General features: G+C 44.8%; 1 protein-coding gene and 1 long non-coding RNA gene across 5 annotated transcripts in view; one reads left to right on the top strand and one right to left on the bottom strand.

The window, feature by feature from the left end:
• LOC142486943 (beta-Ala-His dipeptidase-like) overlaps positions 1–19,773 on the bottom strand; it is an 87,224-nt gene that overhangs the window by 66,945 nt on the left and 506 nt on the right. Inside the window, exon 1 of one of the 4 annotated variants that reach the window (XM_075585481.1) lies at positions 6,565–6,583. The exons of 1 other annotated variant lie outside the window; for it this stretch is intronic. The gene's annotated coding sequence lies outside the window, so the exon portion shown is untranslated. Of the gene's footprint in view, positions 1–2,603; positions 2,824–6,564; positions 6,584–19,773 lie in introns of those variants that run through there. 2 more of the 4 variants (XM_075585478.1, XM_075585479.1) reach the window with 2 other exon arrangements.
• Positions 780–19,773, top strand: part of LOC142486945 (uncharacterized) — a 52,795-nt gene continuing 33,801 nt past the window's right edge. Inside the window, exons 1-2 of the long non-coding RNA XR_012799091.1 lie at positions 780–950; positions 4,125–4,180. This is a non-coding gene — a long non-coding RNA (uncharacterized LOC142486945). The remainder of the gene's footprint in view (positions 951–4,124; positions 4,181–19,773) is intronic.

Below are 19,773 nucleotides of genomic sequence, written 5' to 3'. Positions count from 1 at the left end.
AGGAAAACAGAAAAGTAGATTAAAACCAAAACTCGCAACAGTGCTTATTGTAGAACTGCAGGTCAATGTATAATAATATTGTCCCTGCTAATACGAAACTCTGAACCTAACCCAACAGCCATGCATACATGCGTACAGCCATGGCAGATGTCTGCATATGATAATTACTGTATCCAGGCATATGTGCTGGTACTTCAAAAGAAGTGCTAGATGTACATACACTATATAGTGTGAAATATTGAACCCAAGACTCTCACAATGAGAGAATTAGTGCTAAATAAACTAAACTAAATAAACCTAAATAAATCCTATTTGTGTGTGTGTTTATATACAATGTATACTGCCTAGATAACTGAATTACCTCCTATGTGACATCTGTATAGAGCTATTATGACACAACCTGATCAGATTAGTCTTAGATCATTCCTCCTGTGCATATCTGTGTGTATCATATAGCTATAGTGGAAGCTATTGAACAGGCATAGTGGAAGGAGTGTCACAGATTGTAACAAAGCTGCAACAGGGCTCAAAAGGGATACTAAATGTATATGATAATCCCTAACTATATCGTGGCAGCCTCATACATGCATAGTGTAGAAAAGCAAAAAGCTGCCACTAGCTGACAGCACTAATATCTCTTCCTCATACCCCACACACATACATGCACACCAGCGAAGGGAGGAGGGGGAGGGGGAGAGAGACAACAGAGGGATAGAATCTTGCAGGCTGAGTACAGTATGCTCTGTTAAGATAACTCTCTCCTAATAAATGCCTTGAGACTCCACAGTTGAGAGTAGCAGTGTATTGCCACTAACTCAGAACACTATACTTCCTCTGCACACTCCACTCTCACATCCGAAGGGAGAGGGGTAGAGAAGGAAGAGTAGGAGAGGGATAATGATATTACCTGCAGGCTGAATCAACTGTGCAGTGTCGCACACAGGACCCAGGTATGTCTACTTTTGAACCTCTCTGCTAGTGGATCTGAGCCCACATCTTTTTAGCTATTCACTGAATCATTCTTAGATGTATGATAATGCACTGTTGGGAGAGTGACCATAGCGTCACTAACACCCTACGCACGTTTCGTTCAGTCATGAACTTCTTCTGGGGTGAAGAGGTTGCATTTCAGTGCTGCCTTAAAGTAATCCAAAAGGTTTTGCATATTTTAAAGCAGCGCTTCCTCCCTCCCCCTCCCCCTCCCCGTGTTAAATAATTGGGATGAAAGAAGGTCTCTAGAGCTGAACCACGTTTATTTCATCTCCGGGGACCTCTTAGTTCCCTAGATACTTATCCAGGAAGGCGCCACTGGTTGCTTCCTGTTGGCTAAAGCCCTGTGTCACGCAGGCCAATGGGAAACTACAACGGATGACGTTGCTTCTTTCTATTGGCCTGCGTAACATGGGATATTTTAATGCTACCGGCAGCATATTACTCGGTACATATCTTGGGAGCCAAGGGCCTGGGAGCTGAAATGAATGCCTTTCAGCTTCGAAGACCCCCATGCTTCCCACCTATATGAAAAAAGGGGGATGAGAAAGGAAAGGACTGCTGCTTTAAAGTATTCAAAAACAGGCTGTCACACATTTTAATGTGGTCTGTAATTGTTTCATACGCCCATAATACAAATGATCTTTAACTGTGCATGCTATGTCTTGTATATAATGTATACCCTGCTTATTATGTAACTGTATTTGTAAACATGTATTATTTGTCTTAACTCTGTGCCCAGGACATACTTGAAAAAGAGAGGTAACTCAATGTATTACTTCCTGGTAAAATATTTTATAAATAAATAAATTTAGATCTGTAAACGATGCGAGTTACGCAATACAGCTCTTCACTTATCAGTAGCACCATCAGAATAAAAACATGTGGTAAATACTGTATATAGGCAGTTGGAACTGCTCCTTTCATTTGTAGATTTTTTTTTTCATTGAGGGAAACGTTTACGATTCATTGTAGTCCCTTTAGCACCAAGGCAGTTAATGGAACAGAATAATGCATAAGATTAGTCAATATTTACCTTTTATAACTATTTTTTTTTTTACAGTGGCATTATAACATACACATTGCATAGATATACATTTGACAAATGCATAAAGACAATTCTTTCATTATTTTTGCAGATTTACCTTTTTTTATCTTGCCAGGTATTTGTAAGGAGTGTGAGTGCCAGGTCAAGTGGTTAAGATTTGCTTTTGTGAGCTCTAGCTATCAATTGTTAAGGCTTCTTTCCTCCACCCCCCCCCCCCCATCAGCCAAACTGATTACAGAATTTCACCATTCCCCCGGAGGCTTACTGCAAGCTCACAAAGCACTGCAGCTACACCCACCATCATATATAACTCCGCTTATTATCACTTGCAAAATACGTCTGAATTTATAAAACAGCCTTCCAGGTCAAAATATATATTACTTTTTAGAACGTCATGAAAGACAAATTTGTCCTACGTTTTTAGTTATAAATCACTCAGTTAATAAAACATTGTTGCACACGTGTTGTGCTGAACTTAACAATATAATACATAATAGCAGGGTGCATCTCTTTACAAATGAACTATAAACAGAAAAACAGCAGAAGTAGACGCTTGTGCACTTACTCACTGGACACTTGTAGTCAAGCTCACTGTTGTCGTGGTGCTAGCTTGTGGCAAGTGTAGGGATTCCTCATCTGCTGACACGTCATATAAATAAACTAGGCATCTCCGCTGTGCACACACAAAATAAACCACAGTTACGTGAGTGTTATGATGTGTTTATTGCAGATAACGCAATGCTTAGTGTGTCTGAGCCTTTTTGTCCAGTGCAGTTTAACAGCCAGAGCAAAGAGAACAAATGGGAAATAAAAACCTTTACACAAAGAATGCCCATCCCCTTTTCAACTCCGTATCACAACTGGAGGGGATGGGCATTCTTTGTGTAAAGGTATTTATTTCACATTTGTTCTCTTTGCTGGTACACGTTACCCGACGCTGGGACTCAGACCCACTAAACGTTGTGCTGTCTCCATCAAGGTGATCCGCAAAAAAACGCACAGCACAATGCACACGTAAAGCAGCCGTCCAAGCTGCTATTTTTTTTTTTATTGTATTTTTTGCCCTTTAATATGTGCATCAATATAATCCACACAATGATAAGTAATTAGCTACGTTGCCAACTATTCGTTCTCCTGTGATCGACTGGCAAAGATTCGGCTCAGGGGTTCATTAAATGGCTGTCAGTGCAGCAGAAGAGTACCCTAGATGTAAAGTTCTGTGGGGAAGATCATGTGATCAGGCAGTCACAAGCTACAATTGTTGCACTGCTAGAGACAGGGCAGGGCTCAAAAAGGGGTGTGCCAGAGCCCATTTTAGAAGAGAAAGGGGTTGTGACATTGTAAATGGTTGCTATAGAAACAAAAAATGCTTGTTACATTATAATACGTTAAAAATTTAATTCAGGTTTGTTTTAAAAAAAAAAAATTGCCAAAAGTGTTTTTTCATAGTACAGAACTGATTTATAATTAAAATAAAAAAAGTAGGATATTGCTTGGTGTGCAGCTTTAACGTCAGTTTATTTTATGTGTGTGCAGAGATTTCTGGTTTATTTATTTTACTAATGAACTATCATTATAATTGCCTCCAGATATTTGTTTAATATCAAACATTTGCCTTTCACAAGACACTTTGAACAGAATTGTTATACAATGTTATCGTAACTCCCACAACGCTTTGTCACTTGTTCACGAGCAGATGTATAGAGAACTACAAATGATGCTTACACTATACAGATCGTGTCTACGTTTTATACATCATGCTTCCATTGTAGAGATCATGCCTATACTATACAGATCATGCCTACACTTCACACATCATGCCTACTGTACATTGCACAGATAGCTACTTTTTACCTACTGGCACCATCATTTACAGTATGATATTATACTTAAAACACATCAAAAATCTTTAGCGGTGAACGGATTAAACAGAGTCCCATTCAACATAAACGTTTATAAATAATGATAATACAGTAAAACAATTATGATGGGGGTTTTTTTAACACACGTGAACTCTTCCAAATTGTTGTTTTGCTTCTACCGTACCAACATTTTGTTTCTAATAGTTGCTCTTCCTGCTTCTCAGTGTAATCCTGAATACTTTGCTTCTGGAACGCCAAGACTGTCGGCTGTATTCATTGGGTCAGTATATGAGATTTATGTGGCCACAGTAACCGTTTTTTCCAGTTGCCTATGCAAAGTAAGAACTTAACAGGACAATGTAAGGATCCATTCTTAGTTTCCCTGAGGGAAACGCATATCCACAAAGCTAATAAAATGCAAAAACAACAGCACTCGTATATTCCAAGCGGCAGTACAGATTGGATCAGAGCCGCCCCTGATAAAAAAAATTAGAGGGGGAGTGTCTGTGATTGTGTGGGTTTGTGTATGTGTCGTGGCTGTTGTGGAGTTTTGTGTGAGGGGGGGAATTGAGTGTGTATGGGGTTGTGTGAGGGAGAGAGGAGGTGGGGGAAAGCGGGAAAGAGTAAAAGGGTGTGAGATCTGGATGGGGGCGGAGAAAGGGGGCAGTGAGGGAGAGTGAGAAATACATAGGGGGGGAGTGTGTGAAGGAGGGAAAGAAATACATGGGGAAGTGTGAGGGAGGGAGAGAAATACATAGGGGGGGAGTGTGCGAAGGAGGGAAAGAAATACATGGGGGAGTGTGAGGGAGGGAGAGAAATACATAGGGGGAGGGGGAGGGAGGGAGAGATACATGGGTGTTGTGGGGAAGGGAGATAAATACATGGGGGTGTGTGGGAGAGGGAGAGAAATACATGGGGGGGGAGAGAAATACATGGGGGAGGGAGAGAAATACATGGCGGGAGTGAGGATATGAGAGCAAGGTCGCGTGTGTTATGGGGGAGGTGCTTACAAGGCCACTGACATGGGGACCCTGGTGGAAACTTGTATTTTAGGGGGGCTTTGAAAACAATTTGCAAGGGGGCCAAAAAAATGTAGTTTCAGCACTGTAAGCATCACATAACATAAGGGACATTTCCCACTCATCTGCTAGATATTTAAATTATGAATATAAATATTGATTATTAGTGTAAGTGCAATGCAAAGGTTGAGTCCCATAATACACATCTGTCTTATTAAGTAATCTTTACAGATGGGCACATTTTGTGTCTTTGAATTTGAATCCGAGGGGGATTGGCTATTTATTTTCAGCCACGGAATTCCACAGATCAGTCTCTACAAGGCAAATCCGTCATTTGTTTATATCACTGAAAATCCGAGCAACAGATTTTTAAGAATTCAAAAGGCGGAGGACTCCCCGCAATCCTCCCTCCAAAGAAATTAGGGAGAGACACGGGGAGATTGTCCGATCGGGCTTGCCCCTGTGGGCCGGTGCTGAGGCTCCCCAGCGGCGGTGGCGGTGGCGGTGGCGGCGGCTCCCCAGCTCCCCATGCAGCAGCCCAGCTGTCACAATCGTCTCCCTTCTCCTGTCGGCACCAGAAGTTGAGTCCTTAGCGGCTATCCGCTACGGTAATGAATTATGTTTTATTTATATGTGTGTTTTGACACTAGTGTACATGAGCAAGGGGTTTGAGCTGAATCGCATTGGTTTCAACCTCGGGGACCCCCTACTTCATGAGATACAGGCCCCGTTATTGGGTGTCGGTATCCCCCTGCAGGATTTAAATCCCCGATCACGTGAACGGGACATTTAAATGCATAGGAGGCACCGGCACCCCATAACGGGGCCTGTATCTCGGGAAGTTGGGGGTCCCCGAGGCTGAAACCAATGCAGTTCAGCTCAGGAGACCCCCTGCTCATCTACACTAGGAATAAAATTGAAATGTTAAAATAATTTTATTTCCGGCGAGATAATCGCTGAGAGAGGCGGATCTCTCTCTGCAGAAGATAGAACTCACCGGGGGAGCCCTTCTCGGAGGGCTGGGCGTCTCGACACCGGCAACTCGCCATGTTTAGAAATGTTGCCCTCACAGGTATTCGGGCCCTTCTGCATACCGTGAGAGCAACTCGGCAAAAAATGGCAAAACAAAACACACAGCGATTTTTTTTTCTTTTACGGAGCTTTCTGCATAGGCCCCATAATCTATACTGGGCTCTTCTCTGAATGCCAAAATTATAGTCACCGACAATGTAAAGACCAAGGCTTTTAACCCAGACTGTTCACTTTGGGCCTATCCTGGTACAAGGTATATACGGTAATGGGTGCTCCAATAGTTCTGGAAATAAATGTAGTAATTCTCCATCACAAATATCATGGAATAATGGCTTTCCTTAGTAGGAGTGGGTATACTACTAGGTGAGTAATAATGATTTCAACTTTCTTGAGACTCCTGAAGGTAACAGAAAAATGATGTTCTCACTTTGTCGCATCTCATTAAAGACAATAGTGTAAATAAAAGTCCAAAAAAAACCAAACTCACAGTTTGTAGTAAATCTTGTCATCAATCAAATGGTCTTCTTTAGAATCCTATCCTAATCCTTTCCTGGCACAAGTAATGTGTACATCATTATCTAAATATTTCCATTTCTCGCTAAGAAAGTCTTACCACTTTGTTTGTTACGTCTGTTTTCTTCAAATGGTAGCAGGAAACTGAATAAACAGTATGATGAAAAATTTCTTGCCTCATGGATAGCTTACTACTGTAATTGTAATAGGCTAAAGATTAACTTCTTGTAAGAGAGCTGGTGTGCGGATGCCGGTAACGTTTTGCCCGTTTGTAGGAAAGGAAACACTATGGCTTTGAGTCATTTTCCAAAACGATGTAACAAAATGTAAAACAAATGCACTTAAAGAAAGCAGCGTTTGAGTCAAGAAATATAGTATGGTCTGGTTTTTTATTTACGCAGATAACACGTCCAAGAATATTTTTATCTTCCTGGGAAAAAAAAAAGACACTAAACTGGAGAAGAAAATTTTCCAGTTATTTATAGCTGCAGTGCAGTATGGTTTTAATTTCTCTCAGGTTTCCGAATATCTTGCTTCCTGTTTTATGTTTGACATTGTATTACTTACTGCTGCTCTCTTATTAGCCTCCCTCACCTGTATACTAGTTACGTGCCAAGTCTAAGGAGAAAAAACACTTGGGCTTTTACATAGTTCCCAATGCTTTCTCAAGGTTTGCTTTCTGTGATATTATCCATGCCTAGGGATCGATAATCAGTAAGTCACTTTGACCCCCCTTGTGCAACAGAGTAAATTAATCACTAACCAGAATTATTTCAGTGTGGGTAGATGCATAATTAGAGTTAAAATATTACATTGTCTGCAGGGAAGCAGTAATAAATGATATAGTTAATATTTTGCATTAAGTTGTAATCGACTAAGCGGTACTGCTGTTTCCTAATGTTACCGTGTGTGTGTGTATATATGTGTATATATATATATATATATATATATATATATATATATATATATATATATAGCAGTTTGAAAGAACCACAAGCACTCCGTCTGGATCAACAAAATACTGGGTGCAAATCCTATAAAATAATGTAGGCAATACGATACCGCATCAAGATGAAATATCAGAGGCAGCACTCCAAATGGTAGTCCAAATATTGTATTGAATCACATCACCTTGATAAAGGTCCCGTTTGTGGACCGAAACGTTGGAATGATGTCTTGTTGATTCAATACAATATTTGGACTACCATTTGGAGTGCTGCCTCTGATATTTCATCTTGATGCGGTATCGTATTGCCTATATATATATATATATATATATATATATATATATATATATATATATATATATATATGTAACGGATTTTCTGACCTGGCCTGACCCACCCAATCTCACATTGGCCCCTGTAGTCTAACCAGTCCCCATTACATGGTAGTGTCTGGTGGTGCACCTGTTGGCAACAGGACTCCTGAGTCTCCCGCATGATGTTGTGTGGGGATTGCCAACCCAGACAGGCAGCTGAGGTAGTGTGCTTGAGTCCTACCTATATCCAGTGCAGTGCCTCCACCTCATCAGGATCCCTGTGTCTGCGTGGGGATGATTCTGATGAGGAACTCCTCTGTGGTGATGCCTTCCCCTGCTGAGTAATTCCAGACTCACACAGTGAAGTGTCTTTATTCAAGCCATTCTTTATTGTTGCTTGGTATGGGCCAACTGCCCCTCGCAGCGATTTACTCAGCCGTACATCTCGCCGTGTGATCCCTTCAAAGGTACACCCTCCCAATGGAGTGGGATCCCCTCTCCCCTCAGGGAGATCACCCCTGTGCCAGGTCCCTGGACACAGTATGGCGTTGACAGCTTGATGCTGAATGATATAGAATGGGGCCACTAGTTACAGCACTAGTGTGCCTCTTTCCCCAGGTCTCAACACAGACCTGCTCCTTCTCCAACACACTAACTTTGAGCAGTGCTGTGCCTTATATCTTCAGGGGGCAGGCACATCTCTGATGTCACTAACAATGGACTCAGAGTATGTAGCTCTTCCCCTCCACACATAGGGCACCTCACCAGGGTGTGAGGGCAAACCTCCATGATTACTGCTGGCATCCCTGTAACTTACCAGGCCTTACTGCCAGCAGGAGGGATAACTGCAGACCATTTTACAGCATGGCTACACATATATATATATATATATATACAGTTGTGTGAAAAAGAAAGTACACCCTCTTTGAATTCTATGGTTTGACATATCAGGACATAATAACAATCATCTGTTCCTTAGCAGGTCTAAAAATTAGGTAAATACAACCTCAGATGAACAACAACACATGACATATTACATTGTGTCATGATTTATTTAACAAAAATAAAGCCAAAATGGAGAAGCTACATGTGAAAAACTAAGTACACCCTTACTGCTTCCATAGGAATTAAAATACTAATTAGCAGACAGGTGCTGCTAATCAAATGCCCTTGATTAAAGCTGCAGTTCAGTCTTTTTTATTTTTTATTTATTTTGTTACTTCAATAGTTTCATGTGGGCAATCTCTAATTACCTAAAGAACTGCATAGCTGCAGGTCAATTCGTTCTCTATGTATTGAACGGAGAAATTTGGTGACATCATTAGAGCTGGCATATGTTTTTCTTCTGCTTCTGTCACTCAGTGGAAGCTCATGAATATTCATGAGCACTCCTGCACTGACATGTGCTAGAGGGAGGGCAGGGCTGACAAAGGGGTGTGCCAGGGCTTGTGACAGGACATAAAGGGGCAGTGCCTTAGTAAATGGTTGTTAAAATAGAATACAAGAAAATTGGTCTTTCAAAGTTGTTTTTTTAAAAACAGAAAATGCTAAAAGTATTTTTTCTTACTACAGAACTGATTTATTTAAAAAAAACACACATGCAGGATACTGACTGAACTGCAGCTTTAATTGATCATCTGCAAGTGTGACCACCTCTATAAAAGCCGAAGTTTTAGCAGTTTGCTGCTCTGGAGTATTCAGGTGTGTTAACACAATGCAAAGGAGGAAAGACATCAGCAATGATCTGAGAGAAGCAATTGTTGCTGCCCATCAATCTGGGAAGGGTTATAAGGCCATTTCCAAACAATTTAAAGTCCCTCATTCTACAGTGAGAAAGATTATTCAAAAGTGGAAAAATTTCAAGACAGGAGTGAACGTCCAGGAGTAAACATCCAGGAGTGGACGTCCAGGAGTGGACATCCCAGCAAATTCACCCCAAGGTCAGACAATGCTCAGTGACATTGCAAAAAAAAAAAAAAGAAGAGTTACATCTCAGACTCTACAGGCCTCAGTTAGCATGTTAAATGTTAAAGTTCATGACAGTACAATTAGAAATAGACTGAACACGTATGGTTTGTTTGGAAGGGTTGCCAGGAGAAAGCCTCTTCTCTCTAAAAAGAACATGGCAGCACGACTTAGGTTTGCAAAGTTGCATCTGAACTAACCACAAGACTTCTGGAACAATGTCCTGTGGACAGACGAGACCAAAGAGGAGATGTTTGGCCATAATGCACAGCACCACGTTTGGCGAAAACCAAACACAGCATCTCAGCATAAACACCTCATACCAACTGTCAAACACGGTGGTGGGGGGGTGATGATTTGGGCTTGTTTTGCAGCAACAGGACCTGGGAACCTTGCTGTCATTGAGTCGACCATGAACTCCTCTGTATAGCAAAGTATTCTAAAGTCAAATGTGAGGCCATCTGTCCGACAGCTAAAGCTTGGCCGAAATTGGGTCATGCAACAGGACAATGATCCCAAGCACACCAGTAAATCTACAACAAAATGGCTGAAAAAGAAAATAATCAAGGTGTTGCAATGACCCAGTCAAAGTCCAGACTTCAACCCGATTGAAATGCTGTGGCTGGACCTTAAGAGAGCTGTGCATAAACAAATGCCCGCAAACCTCAATGAACTGAAGCAACGTTGTAAAGAAGAGTGGGCCAAAATTCCTCCACAACGATGTGAGAGACTGATAAAGTCATACAGTAAACGATTACTTCAAGTTATTGCTGCTAAAGGTGGTTCTACATGCTATTGAATCATAAGGTGTACTTAGTTTTTCACAGATGGCTTCTCCATTTTGGCTTTATTTTTGTTAAATAAGTCATGACACAGTGTAATATGTCATGTGTTGTTCATTTGAGGTTGTATTTACCTAATTTTAAGACCTGCTAAGGAATGATGATGATTGTTATTATGTCCTGATATGTAAAACCATAGAATTCAAAGAGGGTGTACTTTCTTTTTCACACAACTGTATGTTTGGATACTAGGTGCAGTTTTAGATAGTAACAATCTATTTCAGTACAAGAAATAAAACGTTAAACTGACAGCAGCAATTCTAAATAATTTGGAGAGTGGTAGGCAACATACGCTCTGGTTGCAATCCTTCAGGGTAGCTAAATTCTGCTTTGTAAAACCTTTTTCTCAAATCATGTAATTGTCCATGGACAGAGAAAGTCCATCTGTCATATGCCAGGATTTAAAAGTCATATAAACTGGGGGGGAAAATGTATTCTCTAAAGCAGCGTTTCCCAAACTTTTTTTTCCGTGACCCTTTTATTTTTGAACTTCTCCTTCGTGACCCACTAAAAATTTTATCGCCTATAGGTAAAATAAAACCGTTATGAATGTCCATACAGATTTCATATATTCTCCCAATCCCCTCTATTCTCTCTCTCTCCCCCCCCCCCTCTCTCTCTCTGACCTGCACAGACGCACAGTCACTGACCTACAGACACTCAGACACTACAGACAGACCAAACACACACAGCCACTGCTGGCCTGCACAGACACACACACAGCCACTGATACACACAGTGGCTGTGGCTGATACACACAGATCCATACACACACAGATCCATACACATACACAGATACATACATACATACACATATACACACACACACACACACACACAAAGATACATACACACACTCTCCCCCCTACACACACACACACACACAGATACATACACACAAAGATACATACACACACTCTCTCCCCCATATACACACACACACACACACACAGATACATACACACACACACACAGATACATACACCTGCTCTCTCCCCCATACACACACACAGCCACTGATACACAAACACTCCCCTATATATACACACACACACACACACTATCTCTCCCCTATACACACACGCAGCCACTGATACACTCACCTATACACACACACTGATACACACTCTCTCTCTCTCTCCCCTACACACACACACTCTCTCCCCTATATATACACACGCACGCACCCACTGATGCACGCACCCACTGATACACACACTCTCTCTCTCCCACACACACTCTCTCCCCTATACACACACACTCCCCTATACACACACACACATTCACACACACACTCCCCTGTATACACACACAATTTATTACAGAGGCAGCGACGGATGTGAGTGACTGGAGAGGGGAGGGGGGGGGGGTGGGGGGAGAGAGGAAAGGCCCGCGATCCGAGCAGGCGGCTCCATGCCTCCCTCTGCCCGCAGGCGACCGCGCAGCCACCACTGCCCACCCCCTACGCCTATCTCCCGCACCAAGGGGACTGAGGGGAAGGGAGCGCCAGGAATGGAGGCACAGGTGCGCCCCCGCACCACTTCCTACCTCCTATCATGCCGGGCATCGTGTCCTGTGGGGGGGCGGAGCTTGTCATGGGCGGCAACATCATGATGCGGAGCTGCAGTAGGAGCCCGAGTCAGCGAACCACCGTTGACACCCCAGCGATAGCAGCCTGCACCACTTCAGCACTGTCCCGCACCTCACCTCGGGCCGCCGCAAGGAGGGAGGGGGGGACGCCATGCGGCCAGCCTCGCTGCGACCCGGCAATTTTGCTTCCGTGACCCGGTGCCGGGTCGCGACCCACCATTTGGGAAACGCTGCTCTAAAGTGCTCACTGTTTTCAGGACCTTTGCCAACATTCTTGTAACATACGATGATCTTGCTACATTAAAGATAATACTTTATAACTCTGGAGTTTATTTATTTATTTATGTATAAAATGTTTAACCAGGAAGTAATACATTGAGAGATACCTCTCGTTTTTAAGTATGTCCTGCCAGCTAATGCAAGTATGTCCTGCCAGTTTATGCAAGTATGTGCCAGTTTATGTGACTTATTTGCTGCGTCCGTGCTTTTTCACTGAGATATTGGGCAGCCCTCGGAGTTTACTGGTAAGCAGAAGTGATTTTCTCACCTGTGTTATGCAGAGATTTGAGACCCACTAACTAAACAATACAAGTAGAGATCTATACAGGGCAAGAACCAAAAGAAAAGGCACCATGGAGAACAAAAAAAAAATCTTTAAAACAAAAAAAAAAACACAAAAAATTTGATGTTTGATACAGCATCATAAATGTCACCTGTAAAAGGGAATTCTTATTAACATATAGCTAATTTTTACTTCAATCTAGTTTTTGTTCCGAAATAATCCATGTGTTTTATTTATAAAAAATTTTAACCTTTACTTGGAATGTTACAATATAACGTTCCCAGTTCCTCTTTTTTTTAAGAATTATATTATAATAATATCACTGAGGTCCATTAGCCTTTATTTTTCAAATGGGCAAAACAGTTGAGATTACACTATGATGCAGTTTACATATATTGCCATCAAAGGGTTAACCCCCCCCCCCCTGATCTAGTGTATTGGTTCTCCCAGTAACAAGTTCCAGCAAGGGACAGTAGTTCAGGTTACAGTAGGCTGTAAGAGCCAGTTCCCCTTGGGTGTAGTCGGGATTAATGAGGAGGGAAGCTTGCAGGAAGCAGCTCAAGCTGATTAAAAGGAGTAGCAAGACTAAGGGATAAACAGCCAGCCAGGAGTAGCTCACCTTAAAGCTGCAGTTCAGTCTATATCCTGCATGTGTGTTTTTTTTAATAAATCAGTTCTGTAGTAAGAAATAATACTTTTAGCATTTTCTGTTTTTAAAAAAACAACTTTGAAAGACCAATTTTCTTGTATTCTATTTTAACAAGCATTTGCTAAGGCACTGCCCCTTCATGTCCTGTCACAAGCTCTGGCACACCCCTTTGTCAGCACTGCCCTCCCTCTCTCTAAACGTGCACTAGCATCTTGTCACATGATCTTCCTCATACAGTAGTACATTCAAGGAAGCTGGAGAAAAGGGATCAGCCTGCATGCATAGCAGCTCAGATAGGCGATTTCAAACTTATTACAGTGTTTATTCCATTCATTGCACGTGTATATAATGTAAAATTGTAATAATTCCATTTATAGCAAACGTGTATATGTGAATATTATTTAGATGTATATGTATGTTACTGAAATGTGGAGTGAGTGTGTAGGTAAATACACACAATACACTTCCACTGCATATATATATATATATATATATATATATATATATATATTATATATTATATATGTATGTATATGTGAAGTTATGTGAGTAAAAAAGTGACAAAAACCCTCCATAGCAAGGCAAATAGCAAATGGAAATATTACTGTATGCTCATTTGTATGTATATATATATTTATATACACACACACTTCAAATACGGATAGTGATTCACGTAAATTATATATATATTCACTTTCTGGGAGTATAAGAGTGACTGTCCTGTTGTTCCTTTTTTTGTATCCATCATTGAATGGTATGCACCCTCTCTTTACGTTTATTTTATACTAGCTGAGAGACCCGGTGTTGCCCGGGATGTAATGTTCCCGCTCCTCTCTCTCTCCTCACCCCTCCCCCTCTCTCTGTTTGTCCCCCATTCACATCAATCCAGTTCCCCCCCTCCCTCCTTTACAGCTTCATGCAGTGTGTGTGCGTCAGTCATTGTGTGTGTGTCAGTCAATCAGTGTGTGTGCGCGCGCGTCAGTGAGTCTGACGCAGAAACACAAACACACACACAGACTGACTGACGCACACACACACACAGTCAGTGTGTGCGTGTGTGTGTGCCTCAGTCAGTCAGTGTGTGCGTGCGGCAGTCAGTCAGTCATTCAGTCAGTGTGTGGGTGTGGGGGGGTGTGCGCGCGCGCGTCAGTAAGTGTGTGTGTGTGTCAGTCAGTGTGTGTGTGTGTGTCAGTCAGTGTGTGTGTGTGTGTGTGTCAGTCAGTGTGTGTGTGTGTGTGTCAGTGTGTGTGTGTGTGTGTCAGTGTGTGTGTGTGTGTGTGTGTGTGTGTGTGTGTCAGTGTGTGTGTGTGTCAGTGTCAGTGTGTGTGTGTGTCAGTGTATGTGTGTGTGTGTGTACCATTCATTGTGTGTGTGCGCGCGCGCGTCAGTCTGTGTGTGTGCGCGCGTGGGTGTGGGGGTGTGCGCGCGTGCGTCAGTCAGTGTGTGTGTGTGTGTGTGTGTGTGTCAGTCAGTGTGTGTGTGTGTCAGTGTGTGTGTGTGTGTGTGTGTCAGTGTGTGTGTGTGTCAGTGTGTGTGTGTGTTTGTTTGTGTCAGTGTGTGTGTGTGTGTGTCAGTGTGTGTGTGTGTGTGTGTGCAGCAGTCAGTGTGTGTGTGTGCAGCAGTCAGTGGGTGTGTGTGCAGCAGTCAGTGTGTGTGTGTGTGTGTGCGCGCGTCAGTCTGTGTATGTGTGCGTGTGGCTGTGAGGGGTTGTGTGCATGCGGCTGTGAGGGGTTGTGTGCGTGCGTCAGTATGTATGTGTGTGTGTCAGTCAGTGCATCAATCAGTCAGTGTGTGTGTGTGTGTGCGTGCGTCAGTCAGTCAGTGTGTGCGTGCGTCAGTGTGTGTGCGTGCGTCAGTCAGGGTGTGTGCGTGCGTCAGTCAGGGTGTGTGCGTGCGTCAGTCAGGGTGTGTGCGTGCGGCTGTCAGTGTGTGTACGTGTGGCTGTCAGGGTTTGTGTGCGTGCGCCAGTCAGGGTTTGTGTGCGTACGCCAGTCAGGGTGTGTGTGCGTGCGTCAGTCAGGGTGTGTGCGTGCGTCAGTCAGGGTCTGTGCGTGCGTCACTCAGGGTGTGTGCGTGCGTCAGTCAGGGTGTGTGAGTGCGTCAGTCAGGGTGTGTGCGTGCGTCAGTCAAAGGGCAGGCGTGGGGGGGGGGTGAAGGGCAGGGGTAGGGGGGGTGAAGGGCAGGGGTAGGGGTGGGTGAAGGGTAGGGGTGGGTGAAGGTCAGGGTTAGGGGGGGTGAAGAGCAGGGGTAGTAGGGGGGGTGAAGTGCAGGGGTAGAGGGGGGTGAAGGGCAGGGGGGGTGAAGGGCAGGGGTAGGGTGGGGTGAAAGTGAGGCACAAATTGTTGGCAGGAGTAAAATGTCCCTACACACACACACACACACACAACGGGAGTGAGAGGTGGTGGAGAGTGGGACTGGCGCAGATCCGAGGCTGCTTGGCCCCCCAGCGGCTGGGGAGTTGGCGGCCGGGGGGGTAAGGGAGCGGGCGGGGGGGGGTAAGGGAGCAGGCGGGGGGGTAAGGGAGCGGGCGGGGGGGGGGAGGGAGCGGCGAGGGGGTAAGGGAGCTTTGGCGGCTGGGGTAGGAGGGCCGCGCTTACCCCCTTTGTGAGTGTTTGTATGATATAGATATATATGCACACGCACGCATATACATGCGCACGCGCACACATACACGTGCACACGCACACATACATGCACACACGTATACATGCGCACACGCACACATACACACATACATGCGCTCACGCACACATACATGCGCACACGCACACAAACATGCGCACACGCACACATAAACATGCACACACGTACACATAAACATGCACACACGTATACATGCGCACATAAACATGCGCAAACGCACATATATACACACACGTATACATGCGTACACGCACATATACATGCGCACACGCACACATATGCACACGCACACAAACATGCGCACAAGCAAACATATACACTGTGTGCGCATGTTTATGTGCGTATATATTTATGGTATTGCTTGACCTGAGGAAGAGGAAAACTCTTGAAAGCTTGTCCCATGACACAAATTGTTGGTCCAAATAAAAAAAAGGTATCAATAAATACTGAAGAACATATATATATATTTATATATATATATATTTTTTTATATATACTGTATGTATATATGTATATGTATGTATGGATATATAGCGAAGGCCAGCAGCCGGCAGCGGAGGGAGAGAAGGACGGCATCCTGCAGCGAAGCTCGACAGCGGCAGAGGACAGTAGCCGGCGGCGGAGGGAGAGAAGGACGGCATCCTGCAGCGAAGCTCGGCAGCGGCAGAGGACAGCAGTGGTGGCGGAGGGAGAAGAGGACCATGTGAATGGGACAGGAGCGGGACAGGAGGGCGGTAGGGAGGAGTTACGCTGTAGCAGCGGCAGACACTGGAAGTCAGAGAATACTTCTGTCAGACCGCTTGTGTGTGTGTGTGTGTACACACACACACACACACACACACACACAAGCGGTCTGACAGAAGTATTCTGACTTCCAGTGTACACACACACACACACAAACCTCTATCTAGACAAATCACCCAAAAATCTACTCGCCCCAGTCCCACCTTTTAAAAAAAGAAATGGAATAAAATTCCTAGTAAGAACTAATAACATTTGTTTTTGACATAACCGTTTATTTATTGTATTACATTTATACTTTACTTCAACTTGTCCTTGTTACTGTACATAGTTCCTTACTAATCTAATAAAAAAAGCCAGATATAAATGAGTGAGGGAGAGGGTGGGCGGGAGAGAGTGGGTTTGAGAGTGGGTGGGTGGGTGGGCGGGAGAGAGTGAGTGGGTGGGTGGGTGGGTGGGTGGGCGGGAGAGAGTGGGTGGGTGGGTGGGCGGGAGAGAGTGAGTGGGTGGGTGGGCGGGAGAGAGAGTGGGTGGGTGGGCGGGAGAGAGTGGGTGGGTGGGTGGGCGGGAGAGAGTGGGTGGGTGGGTGGTCGGGAGAGGGTGAGTTAGAGGGTGAGTGGGTGGGTGGGCGGGAGAGAGTGGGTGGGTGGGCGGGAGAGGGTGAGTGGGTGGGTGGGCGGGAGAGGGTGGGCGGGAGTGGGTGGGTGGGTGGGCGGGAGAGGGTGGGTGGGTGGGCGGGAGAGAGTGGGTGGGTGGGCGGGAGAGGGTGGGTGGGTGGGCGGGAGAGGGTGAGTGGGTGGGTGGGCGGGAGAGGGTGAGTGAGTGGGTATGAGGGGGAGTGGGTGGGCGGGAGAGGGGGAGTGGGTTGGTGGGTGGGTGACTGGGTACTTGTGGTGACACACTAATATATACACACACACACACACACACACACACACACATATATACACACACACACACACACACACACATATATACACATACACACACATATATATATACACACACACACATATATATATACACACACACACACACACACACACAAACATATACACACACACATATACACACACACACACACACACACATATACACACACACACACACACACACACATATATATACACATATATATACACACACACACACACACATATATATACACACACATATACACACACACACACACACACACACACATATATATACACACACACACATATATATATACACACACACATATACACAAACACACACATTTATATACACACATATACACACACACACACAATCACCACCTTGCTGCCACCACTGCTCCGGGACACAACCCCCCTGCATCTCCCGCGCGGCAGGGAGGCAGGCACAGGGAGCGGGGCAGAAGGGAGACACATCTCCCGCTCCCCCCTCCCTTCCCCACCCCCCACGGGGGCAGCGCAACCCCCCTGCATCTCCCGTGCGGGCAGGGAGGCAGACACAGGGACCGGGCAGAAGGGGACACATCTCCCGCTCCCCCCTCCCTTCCCCACCCCCCACAGGGGCAGCGCACCCCCCCTGCATCTCCCGCGCGGGCAGGGAGGCAGACACAGGGACCGGAGCAGAAGGGGACACATCTCCCGCTCCCCCCTCCCTTCCCCACCCCCCACAGGGGCAGCGCAACCCCCCTGCATCTCCCGTGCGGGCAGGGAGGCAGACACAGGGACCGGAGCAGAAGGGGACACATCTCCCGCTCCCCCCTCCCTTCCCCACCCCCCACAGGGGCAGCGCAACCCCCCTGCATCTCCCGCGCGGGCAGGGAGGCAGACACAGGGACCGGAGCAGAAGGGGACACATCTCCCGCTCCCCCCTCCCTTCCCCACCCCCCACAAGGCAGCGCAACCCCCTTGCATCTCCCGTGCGGGCAGGGAGGCAGACACAGGGACCGGAGCAGAAGGGAGACACATCTCCCGCTCCCCCCTCCCCACTGGCGGCACAAGCCCCCTCCATCTCGCGCAGGCTGACAGCCACAGGGATCGGGCAGAAGGGGGCACCACACAACGGCAGATCGGGAGCGAGCACACGTCACTGGGAGACTCATGAATATTCATGAGTCTTCCACTGACTGCCGGAGGCAAATTATAAACAAATGCCAGCTTTTAATATGTCACAAAAATTTCGCCGATTAATACATGGAGAACGGATTGACTGACAGCTATACAGTTCTTTAGGTAAATAGAGATTGCCCACATGAAGCTATTAAAGTAAAAAAATAAATTAAAAAAAAAAAAAAAAAAAAGACTGAACTGCAGCTTTAAAGGAGCATAAGTATTCACGAATTCAGCCTTTCAAAAACCCTGAAAGTCAGTGCTCCGCTCAGGTAGCTGCTGTTGCTAAATTAAATACAATTTTTCATTAGAAATGTGCAAATGTTAGGAGTTCACAAACCAGGCAAAAGTTGCTCTTTTTTTTTAACAAAAAAATTTACCACACAAATTTAAAGATATTCACATCACACCACTCAGGCCAAGTCACAGTGTTCTTATTTCCTGCCATATTTGCAAAATTTGGGCAAAAGTTACAACATTTTCTGGAAATTTGCTGGAAATGTTGCCTTGTGAACTGTTGTGAAATTTTTAGCGAAAACCCAATTTAAGGGAAAAATGTAAGCAAATTTTAAGACATTTGCACAACTCTAATATTTATAAAAGTCTCTGGCTTTCTCACGCAGTCCTTCCTCATGTCACCCTGCCCTAATCCCATGGTACTATCAGCCTGTTAGCGACCACATGTCCGATTTTCTACTGGGTTTCTCTAGTACCGGTAGCCCAGTGGCTAGTAACCACACTCCTATTCTTCCCATCTGGCTAGACATATACAGTGTTAAAAAAAAAAAAAAAAAAAATGTGGAGGGGGTTATTCATTAAACTGCAATAGGGCTGGTCAGAGCACTATCGCACAGAAACACCTGGATTTCGATTGCACTTCCCCAATCAGCACTATCACAGTTTAATGAAAAACTAACTTAGGATGTCATGTACTGTAGCAACTCTAAATATTGGAAGATCACCAGATCTGTG

The sequence above is a fragment of the Ascaphus truei genome, chromosome 2, assembly GCF_040206685.1.
Source record: "Ascaphus truei isolate aAscTru1 chromosome 2, aAscTru1.hap1, whole genome shotgun sequence".
NCBI lineage: Eukaryota > Metazoa > Chordata > Amphibia > Anura > Ascaphidae > Ascaphus > Ascaphus truei.
The sequence above is the reverse complement of the archived record's forward strand: the minus strand, read 5'-3'. Positions and strand labels throughout refer to the sequence as shown.